The sequence below is a fragment of the Medicago truncatula genome, chromosome 2, assembly GCF_003473485.1.
Source record: "Medicago truncatula cultivar Jemalong A17 chromosome 2, MtrunA17r5.0-ANR, whole genome shotgun sequence".
In the NCBI taxonomy this organism is placed as follows: domain Eukaryota; kingdom Viridiplantae; phylum Streptophyta; class Magnoliopsida; order Fabales; family Fabaceae; genus Medicago; species Medicago truncatula.
This window is the reverse complement of record NC_053043.1, coordinates 11,961,718-11,974,898: the sequence shown is the minus strand read 5'-3', so window position 1 is coordinate 11,974,898 and position 13,181 is coordinate 11,961,718. Positions and strand designations below refer to the sequence as shown.

The window sequence follows — 13,181 nt, the reverse complement described above, 5'->3', positions numbered from 1 at the left end:
AATCATTACATAAATCTTGTCACCTTTGGCACAAGGTTGAGGTAACTGACTCTGTTTCTAGTCTTGATAAAACATTTTAGTTAGACTTTGCTTCAAACTTTTCATTATATTTAGCTCGATATCTCACAAACGTCATTCAAGTCTTGATAAAGCGTTTTAGTTTGACAATGTTTCTTAATGATATGATCTTTTTCTTTCGGTTGTGATTTAAGACAAGCCCAAGAGATTTACACAAGATTGATGGCATTAGTGATGGTGAAAGGAAGCATTGTTTGGTGGTGATTCGGGGTTGTGGATGCTTCGAGTGGAAGTAAGGTCTTTTTTTTTGCAAGGCAATTGCAACTTTCTTTTCAATTCTCAACTTACAAAATCAATATATATATATATATATATATATATAGAGAGAGAGAGAGAGAAATTATGTGCAATTTTTATATTTATACTTTCAAAGTAAATTTTTAAAGGAATTAATTAAAAATGTGGTTTTGCAGTAAAAAAAACGAACTATAATTAACCTTCGGTCAAAATTGGTTCATAGAATGCAATTTGCGGTTTGTGCTGGATTAGGCTTTTGGGCCCAAACCCACCCATGTGTCCATCCCTAGTTAACCTAACTTTAACCTATCATTAGATTAAACCCTTATAAAAGCGGTTGCACTCACTACTTTGACAAAAATAGTGAGGAGAAACGGCGCTTTTGTCATGGTCACTCTATCTATCAGTATTTCTTACATTAGCATAGAGTTGAAAAATCACTATTTCCCTGTTTATTTATCACCCGTTCATATAAAAGATATATTCAATATATGTTGTTGATTTATTAGGTTGATTATGATGATATTCTAGAGATCAAGGGATACATAAATTGCGAATTTATTCAACCCAGGTTGTTATCTCTTATATATACGACAAATTTCATGTTATAAATTATTTCTTTCACTAATGTTTTTTATTTTGGCTTAATTGCACTTTTCCCCCCTATCTTTTGCTAATTGTGCGATTTTGCACCCCCTCTTTTTTTTTGAGCGATTTTGCACTCCATCTTTTGTCAATTGTGTTTTGTTCAAAATCATCATTAAAAGAGAGGAAAAGGGGCTAAAGATAGGGTGCAAAATCGCTCAAAAAAAAAGAAGAGAAGGTGCAAAATCGCACAATTAGCAAAAAGATAAGGGGCAAAAGTGCAATTGAACACAAAGATGGGGTGCAAAATCATAAAGGGGGCAAAAAGATGAGGTGCAAAATTGCTCAAAAAAAAAGAGGGGGTGCAAAATCGCACAATTAGCAAAAGATAGGGGGGAAAAGTGCAATTAAGCCTTTTATTTTTTAGTTTATTTTCTCTTATTGATCTTATGTTGTTTTTCTCTACTAGATCTATGAGCATCGAATCAAAACTTAATGGAGTATCATCACAATTGTGATTGAACGAAAATCATCAACGAAGTCTTATATTTCTACTTCTTATTTGTTGTGCTATGTTTTATATTTTTTATAATAATTTTCAACAACTGTGATTTCTTTGATTAAATATGAGTAAAAATGTGCACATAAATGATGACATGATTTTGTATTTTTTTTTAAAAGGTTGTAATCATGACCTTTTTATACTTATCAATATTTTATCAATATATTTTTATTATTTTACTGATAGATTTCTAACCAAATATGGATTTAGATTGTTAGTCCGCGTACTACTTCTTCAAGGAAGCCTAGACACCCAAAAACACTTTCACTTGAATGGATTTGCAATTGGGATGTCCAAGAACGTTCACGATGAATGGACTGACAATTTAGATGTTGAAGAATGGTCGAGACCTGACGATAGGATTGATAAGGTATGTGGTTAAACTTAAAATACACAATTTTAGTCATATTTTTCATGTATTTGTTTAAATCTGAAGATGACTAATTAATGAAAATAAAAGCATGCATTTAAAATAAACCTATTTATAGGTTCTAGCTAGCTAATTAGTTATTATAGTAAATAAGAATTCTATTCATTTTTTTGTTAAAAAAAAAATCTATTTATTTTCCTTGAAAAAAGAATTCTATTTATCTGCTTGAATTATAATCTAAAGGACATCCGCAATTAGAGTTTTACGTACAAAATAAATGTTTTGAGCGATTGGTTGTACAATAGTTACAAAATTTATCTTCCTTTTAAAAGGTTAAACAAATAAGTATTAAATAAAAGGTTTAAATTTGATTTTAATTCCTTAAATATACCATTTTTTACTTTCAATCCCCATAAAAAATTTTAGTCCTTGCAAAAATACCATAATTGTAATTTTGGTCCTTGATTTTTGTTTTAGATGTCCCTCAGATATAGCTTCATATCAAATTTTGTTCTTATAATATTCATTTTAGTCCTTGATTTTAGGGTGAGAAAATCCACCTTTAATTTATTTGAATTTGAGAAAATGACATATGCAAACTAACTTCAGACATTCAGACATTCGACATCAAATTGATATGAAGTGAAGTGGTGTTACATATGGCATCAAAGCTTCATTGACCATTGTTTGACATAGATTTATATCTTATCTCTTAATCTTAATTATATAAAAGAAAGAAAGTTATGCCATAAAATCCTAAGAAAGTCCTACAATTTTACATTGTTTTGTTCATTGGCACCAAAACTCTAGCATCTCAAACACTACAAGAATAATGACCTTTTGCCAGGGATTTTGACAAGGGTTTGATACCCCTGGCAAATTTGTCAGGGAAAATACCAAGGAAAACTGGTGGCACAAAAGACAGGGATTTGCCCCTCGCTTTTTGTCAAAATCCCTGGCTTTATTTTAGGCGCCAGTTTGAATTTTGAAAATCTAAGGGAATCTCTGCTATGTCAGAGAAAACCGACGGAAAAAGCCAGGGAACTGCCCCTCGGTTTCCGAAATTCAAGGGATTCCCTGCTTTGTTCCAGTTGAGTTGACAAGGGCCTGCCAAAAGCTGTCCGACGCAGGCCTGCCAGGGGCGTAACCCCTCGGTTATTGCTCAATTCCGTCGGTTTTTCCAACCCGTTCTGCACCTACTTCTGCGCCTACGTAAGCTAGGATTTGACCATATATCCGACGGACGTGTCCCTGGGAAAGGCCCTGGTTTTTTCCCTTCCCTATATAAGAGAAGCACCGGTTTTAACTTTCATAGAACCCTTAGAAATTTTTCTTCTCTTAAAACACAACACCTTCATACAAAACATTCATCAAACTTCTATTATTTGGTAAAAAAATTATTCATTTGTTATATGTTTTATCATGATGTTAAATTTTACTACTTATTAATGTTATTTATTTTGTATGTTATTTGCAGCTGTTTTATTTATCCGCCTCCTGTTGTTAGCTATTGCTGCAACTCTTGCTGTTTTTGGATTGCATTGCAGATCTTCTATTGTAAAGCTTCAACAAGTTAGTGATATTTTTTCCTCATAATACTATAACTGATATACATGTTGATGATGTGTTGTATGTAAAATATGCTGATTGTTTGATAAAGTATTTTTTTTTTCGAAAATCTGGAAAAAAAAATAATATCATGATAATTTTATTTTCGTTTTTTAATATTATTATGCATGAATGTTGGTAATTTTCAAAATATATCCATTTTTTTTTTTTTTGTGATGAAATGAAATGCATGTTTTTGTTGTGATAAAATGAATTATACATATGCATGTTTTTTTTTTTTGTGATCAAATGAAATATATATGCATGTTGTTTTAATTTATTGTGATGAAATGAAATATTTGCATGCTGTTTTTTTTTTGTGATAAAATGAAATATATGCATGTTGTAGTAGAATGTTAAAAAAAATATGGTCAAACAATAATTGCTTATATGTATTCTGTTTTTTTTTTTAATAATAAACTTTAATTGTTTTAAAGAAAAATACGAAAGAAAATAGGACTAGTTTAATTAATTTTAGGCAAGTGTCCATTTCGGTACTGTTTTAAGATAAAATAATTAGGGAATATTGTTTTAAAAGTTAAATTGTTTGTTAAACTAAATCTGTCATGGTTGTGTGTTTTCTTTACTATTATGTTATGGTTTGTATGACTTTGGGAGGTTTTCCATGCTTCCCGGCACAATATTTATTTTCCTGCACGGTTTGTAATATTATTAAGTACACTTTCTATTTCATGCCTATTAATTAGACTTATTAGTGTTTGTGTGATTAAACTTTATTTATATGCATTTAATTGTGTTTTAAAAATATTTTTAATTTTTTTTAAATATATATTTTTTAATTAAATTGCTTTTTAACCATTTAATTGTATTACAAAAACAATTTTAAAAAAAATCGATTTTTAAATTAATTTAAATATATTTTATTAATTAATAATAAATACTTTTCGATAAATATAATATTTAAAAAAAAAAATAAGGATGTTTGCCAGGGGTTAAACCCCTCGCATGTCCCTGGTTTTTTGCTGTTCTGACTTGCTTTCCTTCAGTCACTTCAGTCAAAGCCGCCGCAGTCAGAGGTCAATCGTAGTCAGAGGTGCAGGAAAGCTGCAGACGAAAGTGAGGGAACATGCCAGGGGTTCTGCCAGGGGTAAAGCCTGGCGATATACTAGGGGTTCAGCCCCTCGTTTTTTTGTCAGGGGTGTAGCCCTTGGCAAAGTGTTTGCGATGACTGCTTTTGCGAGGCCATCTGCCCCTGGCTTTTTCCCTCACAAATGTCGCGTTTCCCAGGGATTATGTCCTTTTGACAGGGATTTTGCCCCTGGCAAAAGGTAATGTTTCTTGTAGTGAAAATGTTAAAATGATAATTTTATTTTTCTTTGTCCTTCAGCAAAACGAAAGACCATGTCATGACACTTGGTTTATTGCATGGGTTACACTTGTCTTGTTGCATGCATTCATCTTTACACTTGGTTTGTTGCATGTATTCCTCATGAACCAAGTGACATGACTCATGAGGAATACATACAAACAAGTCAAGTGTCAAGAGGAATACATGCATCAAGCCAAGTGTTACCCAGGAAATAAACCAAATGTCATGATTCATGAGGAATACATGCAACAAGCCAAGTATCAAGATGATTGCATGCAACAAGTCAAGTGTTACCCATGCAATAACCAAGTGTCATATTAATGAGGAATACATGCAAGAATCCAAGTGTCAAGAGGAATACATTAGCAATCTAGTGTTATCCATACAATAAACTAAGTGTATGACTCATGGAAAATACATGCAACAAGTCAGGTGTTAAAAGGAATACATGCGGCAAATCAATAGTTACCAATGCAATAAACAAAGTGTCATGACTCATGGGGCCGAATTACAAAAGAAATGTCATTTGTATGAGTATTTGAATCAAAGTGGCCTTGGAATAGAGGAGCATTCACACATTTGATATTTTACGAGAAACAAAACTATTTACAATCACAAATCTCCTCTATTCACAATCCTTTGATGATATAAACATTTGTTATAGACTACCCTTGACAACTTTTTTTTCTTTGTTTTCTTTTTCAATCTTTTCTTTTCATTGTTGTCAAGATAGTATTTTGCAAAATCACCATGTTACTTGACCTCAAGTAAGCCTCCTTTCTCTCCCGAACTTGAACAAAACCCTATAATTTAAATGAGTGCTCCTCTATCCTAAGACAATGGACATAATTTAAATTCAAAGATGAAGGTTTACGGTTCCATGTTCAAGAAAAATAATCAAAATCTGCTTGATGGTTTAGTTTTGAACTGAATTTGGAAAACATAGCAAGTTTGCTAGGCGCACAAGGCTTTCCTAGCAGTACATAATTGATGTAGATTCTGCCATTTTGGATCAGAGGGGCTATCAAATACTCTCTGATCACAAGGTAGGCTATACTTGGTCTAGTAGTTGTGCTCAAAATATAAAAAAAATAATCCTTGATCATTTTTATGCTTTCATACATTTCAAAATAATCGCATGAATAAACATAAAGCGACTGAGTTGAAACAAGTAATTATTGGTCTTATGTGCATATTGTAAAAAATGAAAAGCTTCGTCATATTTAGGTTTGGTTCTAAGTGATTCAAAATTAGAAAATGCTATTGTGGAACAATGCATGAAAAAAGACATGTGTAACATACAAGTTTCACATTCAAGTTATCTGTTAAGAAAAGAAGTAAACATGTACCTTGGCCTCAAAGTTGTTATTATCATCATGCATTTGTTGCTGATTCACTAAGATATCTTGGCAATTGGAGCTTTTGCGTTCATTCATTCATATATATAACCATAAGACTAAGATATTTCACGCACAAACAACTACTTAATTTAAACACAATTAACCGGTGTTCAAGTTGTTTACATCACCACTTAAAATTCAAAACATAGACAGAAACATAAAGTTATATGTCACATATTAAAACATAAATAGTTCGCATATAACACCACAAATTATTTAGGCATATAATTATTAAAGACTAATATTTAAGCAGAATATGAAACCGAGAGCAAGTCAACCATCAATATTTAATGGATATGTTGAAAAGAACCACTGAAAATGTTGAAGGTTTCGTGGATGGGTTGTGATGTATTGCTATTTTGATCCTTCTTTTCAGCTCCGACTGCGGCAATGGAACCATTTAATTTTGATTCATCCTTGGTGGTTCATCGTGTGACTACTTGTGGCGAGAAGAACTAGATAATTGTGACATATTTTTGGATTCTTGAACATCATCATTAACCTATGTTTGATTTTTTTACACGCAATTTTTAATCCAAAATAATAAAAAAAAAATGGGGAAAATAAATAGAAAAAAAAACTATGATTTTCGTGATAGTGAAAACGGAATATTGAAATAATTGGACCTGTTTTTGATGAATTTTTGTAGCTGGAAGAGAGGGTTCATTCGGAGCGGTTTGAAATTGAATGAGTTCTCTTGTTTCTGATTTTCGTGGGAAGAAGAAAAAAGAGGGTAAAATTGAAATTTTTTATGATTTATAAGGGTAAAAGTATAAATGTAGGGTTCAGAAGTAAAATTTTCCAAAGTTAAATGTTTTACCAATCTTATATGTATATATAGAAGTGAAATAGTTAATTTTGAGGCTTTTATTATCGGCCAAAATTTGAAATCTAAATTGAGGGAGTCGCCTTACCTTTAAGCCGAATAAGTTGATGATTATGTAAGAAGTTTTATAATCTGAGTAAAAGAAAATTAAAATGAAACAAATAAAGGAAATTAATATAAGGGAAATTAAAATTAAGAAAAAACATTGTTCAAAAAAAATTAAGAAAAAAAAAAATGAAACTACACCTCAAAATAAAATGAAACAAAAAATCTTATCAAATCTTATTCAATGTCATAAATATGTAAACCAAGAATACCAAAATTGTAATATTATCTTTTGATAGAAATCATGTCCACGCAAAAGTTTATAGGATCACAATTTCATCTCTCCATTGGTTTCATTACTATAACCTTTTAATGTCATACATTTGCATTTATATGTCTCAAACTATCGCAATGGAGCAAATGAGAGCCTAACAAGAGTTTAGGATCACACTCAATCTTGCGTTTTCTTCTTTAATTAAACGGGTTGGTTCTCTACTTTTTTTTCTCTATTTCCTTCCATTCATCTTATCTTGCCTACGTTGTCATATCTTGAAGATGGTATCAATATCTGATTTATGTTCAGAAGGGGTATTATGTTCAGAAAGACCCATGCAGATTGGACCAATCCCCGTGGAAAACTCGAAAGGTTTGTCTCCTTCGATAGTTTTTTATATCTGTATTGTTCTTTTGTTGTATATGCTGAATGTTGCTGATCATTTACGTATGTGTGTATATAGGTTTTTGATAAAGAGAATGAATGTTAAACAATGAATACTTTGAATTATGGCAACTTTGCCATTATAAGACACCATTGTTTTCAAATTCAGAAATCGAGTAGTGCAAAGAAAATTTCCTGCAATATATCACACAGATAATGCAATAGTGCTTCATGTAATAATTTTTTAAGCTAAGGTTAACTAATCAACTCAACCAAATATCTCCCAATGAAATGTTAGACTTGCCCAAAATCTAGCATTGCTTTAATATGTGTTATGCAAACAAGCGACTTGTTAAAAGAGGAAAAAAATTCATAAGTGTTATGTAGAAAAAGTTGTTTTTAATGTGTATTCAATGTGTTGAATACGTTATTTTAAGATAAAATTTTCTCATTAAACTTCTTGGCAAGTGGAAGTGTTCCCTTAACGGCATTTGTTAGCATTTCTCTTATTATATGATTTGTATGACCGTCCTCGTTCTAATTCTTCTCACCAAGCAGTTTCCCAAAGAGTAAAGAAAAGTAAAATGGTGGGCACTATCCTCGACCGTCAACTTCAGGTCGACCATAACATTTACATTGTAAACCTGTACGATACCAATATCATCGTCACAGTTACTTCCGCCGCCTCCTTGGCCGTTGATAATTGGATTGAAACGGCACACTGTCTCCGTAATGATGTCTACCGCAAGTCTACATTCATCATCGGCTTTGCCATCGATCCTTAGGTAAACACATTGCAGTTCTCCCTTGCTGACCGCTGCCTCATTTTCCAGCTCGCTCGCGCAGATACCATACCACAAATTTTTCGTGATTTCATGAAGGATCGTATGATTGGATTCCCAGGTTTCAATAACAAAACTTATTTGCAAGATTTGAGGTCGTCGAAGCACGCGTTGGAGATGTACATAAGTCTTGCTGATCTCAGGCGCTGGAATGGACAATACATGTATGACACGGTGGATGAGTTGGTTAAAAATTGTCTTGGATTCAGGGTGAAGCTGGAAGACGAGGTTATGATGAGCGATTGGAGTGTCGAAAATCTCAATGATGAACAAGTTGTATATACTTGCGTTAAAACTCACTGCGCTTTTCATATAGGAAGGAAATTCCATGTTTGGGAATGGTGGTGCATGTATTAAATATAATTAGGGTTAGTTTTACTAATTTTCTGCAAGTTTTTGCATTCTCAATGATGATTTGACATTAATGTTAGTACATAATTTCCTATCGGTTAACTTGTTTTTTCCTTTGGATCGTGATCCTGTGCTTATTGCTTCTAAAAACATTCCATGTGACAAATAAAAAATCTGATTTTCATTTATCGATTGCATACTACTTGTAACAGAATTTGTTAATGCATAACTAAGGCTCTGTTCAGGGTGGGAGACCTTGATAGGTCTCCTACCGTAAGAGACCTCCTTTTTTTTTGTTTATTTTGTTTGCAAAATGAATATGAGCCACTGGATTAAATCCAATGGTTGAGTAAAAGAGGACAAAAGTGACACTTTTATTATTTCATTCTTAAATCAGGGGTATTTTGATAAAAGTGTTAATCGTTTGCTTCCATCATTTTTTTCGTTTTCTCTACCCACTGTACTGTCCCTTCTCCCCCTCCATTTAGGTACCAGTCACCACTACCACCACCATCCTCATTCTTCTCCATCCACCATAGTAGCACACATGATTCACGAATGAAGCATATCCATTTTCTGAACATGCACAACTATTCATATAACATAGGTCTAATTTTCTTCGTTTATGAAATAGATCACCTGATCATTCTCTTCAAATTTGTACCAATATAATGACATAATGAAATGGCAAAGTCTTCTCATTAGTAATCAATATTATTTTTGAAAGACTAGTGTCGCGTCATTTTTTGGAGATCAAGGCTATTTGATTAGCTTTTGACTCACTAATTTATTTCACGACTGAACATTTAATTTTTAAGAAAAAGGGGAAAAAAGTTCAAACCACCCCATATTGAAAAGATTTAGGGTTCGGGGGTTAGTTACATAAAGGGAAGGTGTTAGCAACTTTTATGTCCGTAGTACTCTACGGGGACCTCTTGGTTTTTATTTAATTTTTGTGCTATAACTTGCTTGCTTATTTTGAAAAGAAAGAATTAAAGTGAAAAAATAAAAACCTAATTATCTACATTTTTTATTGTTTGGAAGGACGAGTGTCCTTTGCCTACGTACCCATGAGGGATCAAAACCTTCTAGTTCGGGGGTAGAAAATGACATTTGATTGGTTTGGTGTTTTTTATTTGTTTTGAAAAAGGTTTTAAATTGAAAAGCCAACTGGCAAATAAAAATTGGTTTGTATTTTTTATGTTTAAAGAAATTGGACATAAAATTAAGTTGATTGAAATTTGATTAAAGAAATAAAATAAAAGGACGATCACTTGACTTAGGATCAAGGTTTGTTATAAAAATGTATTTTTGGATTTTTTTTGTTATTTGCATGTTTTTGTTGTTTTTGGGATAATAAATGAAAATTAAACTAACGGAGCAATAAAAATAAAAGCGCGTGAATTTTTTTGGTGACGTTGGATCACCACAAAATCCCTAATCTATTTTTTTTGCATTTTTTGTATATATATATAAGGCGGTAAAGAACTAAAAGGACACACACACCCACACACTTTTCTTATTTATTTACATTGTACCTAAATACATTCTAATTGCTGGAAAATAAATAAGAATAATTAAAATGCTAAATAGAATAAAATAAAATGGAAAAATGCTAAAAAGAAATAAAATGCAAGAAAATAAAAGAAATGGACAACCGAAGGGACAAAATTTCGAAGGGACTAAATTCCGAAGGTACTTTTTCGAAGGGACTTATTCCGAAGGGACAGAAAAAGAGGGAGAAGAAAAGAATAGCTCGTCAACACAAGCTAAATAGGGAGAAGAGAGAAAAGTTCTTTGACAACTCAAGAGAACTTTTTGTGTGTGAAATTGTGTGGAATGAGGGCTCCATTTATAGGTGAGGAGGTTGATGAAAAAAGGAAAATTGGTTTAATGGAAATGATGGACAATTATGGTGAATTTTGAAAAAGGAATGTTAAAGTTGACACTTGACTTAAATTTTTTTTTAGACCTTGGACATTTTATTTTTGGACCTATTGACACTTTGTTTTTTTTTGGACACTAATTAATTAAAAAGAAATAAAATAAAAATAAAATAAATCTAATACGAAATAAAATAAAAATAAATTATGTAAAGAAAAATAAAATTAAAAGATGGAAAATAAAAATTATTAAATATAAAAATAGTAACTAACCTTAAAATTAAAATTAATAAAAGATGGAAATTAAATAATGAAATAAAAAGAAAATAAAGAGAGAAAAGAGGGTCCGACTCGGAATGAAAAATGAGGTATTTTAAAATACCTCCCTGTCGAATTTTTTTTACTGAAAAAATCAGAGATCGATCAGAGTCAAGTGACATGTGTCAGTGGGGTCTTAGGTCAAAAATTGGGGTATGACAACTAGGTACAAAATCTTGTTGATTGAGATAATAGTTTAATTTCTCCAATCAAATTTTATATTTTAAGAGTTTAATTTCTCCAATCAAATTTTATATTTTAAGAAAAACAATACCTATAATTAAAGATAGAATCTGTCAAAAAAATAAACGAGGATACAAAATCTAACGTAGAATGATCATTAGACATCAATTAAAATATGAACATAAGGACGGTGGTGGGAGATCTGAACAGAACAATGAAAAAGAAAGGAAAAGGAAGAAATAAATAAAAAAAGGAAAGGACAAAAGTGTAAACTTGGATTTAATCCAATGGCTCCTACTCATTTTGCAAAAATAAAAAAAAATAAAAAAAAAGGAGATCTCTCACGGTAGGAGACCTATCAAGGTCTCCCACCCTAGACGGAGCCACATAACTAACTCTATCAAACTTGGTAAACAAAAAAAAAGAAGAAAAAAAACCTCTATCAAACTTGGGGAATAGGTGGCGTTTAGCCTAGGGCAGTTAACTTCTTTCCCATTATGGGAAAGATGAAATTTTTCAGCAAGCTGACGGTAAAATCGGTTGTTCCAATTATATTAAATTTATATTTTAATTATTATAATATCAAAAAAGAATTACTTTTTTTTTTTGTCAAGTAAATAATTTCTACACCTCCCATTCCACACACCAAAAGTCCAAAACATCTACTTCTCTCTCTCGTTTACTCAGCTTTCTTCCCATTTTGATATGCAGGAACAAACAAAGTTAAATCACATCAATCTCTCAGCTTCTCTTCATTTTATTTTTGACAGATTTAGCTTCTCTGTGTTAAATTCCATTTATTCTGTGTGTATTTCTTCATCTCTTTGAAATTATCCGAAAATCATTTCTATTGAACCCTTAATCCAAACTCCATGTTAATCGTGTCTTGAGGAGAATTTTGTTCAGATCTAGAATGAGAGCGTTACTTGATGTCAAAAATCTGCTCACAGATTGCTATTTGAGAAAAGGCAACAACTTCATATAGATCTTAACCCATTTGAGAAAAGTGTTATACTGATATGACTAAAGTATTAAGATCGAAGCTATTATAAACACCAAAATGGAAACACAGTTTTTCTGAGGAGGAAGAAGAGGGAAAATTTGCTTTGCTGTTCATAGATGACTTTTTTTACTCATTTTTTGTCCTGTTTTCTTTCTTTTGTTGAAGGCTAATTGAGAGACCAATTCTAAATACTAAAAAAAATGTTCCAATAGATGTTCCAATTTCTTTTTATTTTACCTTTATCAACATTTTTTTTTTCAATTTATCAACATTTTTTCCCTTTCAAAAAAATAAAAATAAAGATACTGGTAAAAAAATGTTATGCTATCATTCTAATAAAATTACTAACAATATTCAAATATAAATTGGGCCTGCATAAGTACGCACAATCATATATATAACAATGTTTAAGTGAAACTTTTTGTTTTTTGTTGGAAGAAGACATGCTCCAAAAAGTCAATAACAGGTTGCCCTTCTTCAATCCTATCCATTGATTATTATAATCATTATATCTATGGCTAGAAATGAACTTTCCCATGATGGGAAACAACTTTTTTTTCCCATGTTAAACCCCACCTAGGGAATAAACTGATAAATAAATTTTTATCTAACTGTTTCCCTCGAACAAAAACTTGTTTATACCACGTTTAGCTTTAATGCAAGAATTGAATGGTCACTTTTCGGACCTCAGGCGTGTTTGAAACAAAATGAGATTGTACAAGTTTTGATGATAACAAGGTATTGAAGAACAATTGAATATTTTATTATGTCAAATACTATGTTTGGTCCTTTTAGTTTGACAGAATTTCCAAGCCAGTCCGTTAAGTTTTGAAACTTTCAATTATGTCCTCTTAGTTTGACAGAATTCTCGAGTTAGTCCTTTAAGTTTCAAAAGTTTTAAA

At 31.6% G+C, this 13,181-nt stretch overlaps 1 long non-coding RNA gene across 1 annotated transcript; it reads left to right on the top strand.

Moving 5' to 3' along the window:
- The first annotated feature begins 1,608 nt into the window (after positions 1–1,608).
- On the top strand, positions 1,609–5,348 carry LOC120578016 (uncharacterized). Its single transcript, XR_005643976.1, has 2 exons — positions 1,609–1,832; positions 4,789–5,348. It is a non-coding gene; the product is annotated as an uncharacterized lncRNA (long non-coding RNA).
- Positions 5,349–13,181: the final 7,833 nt, after the last annotated feature.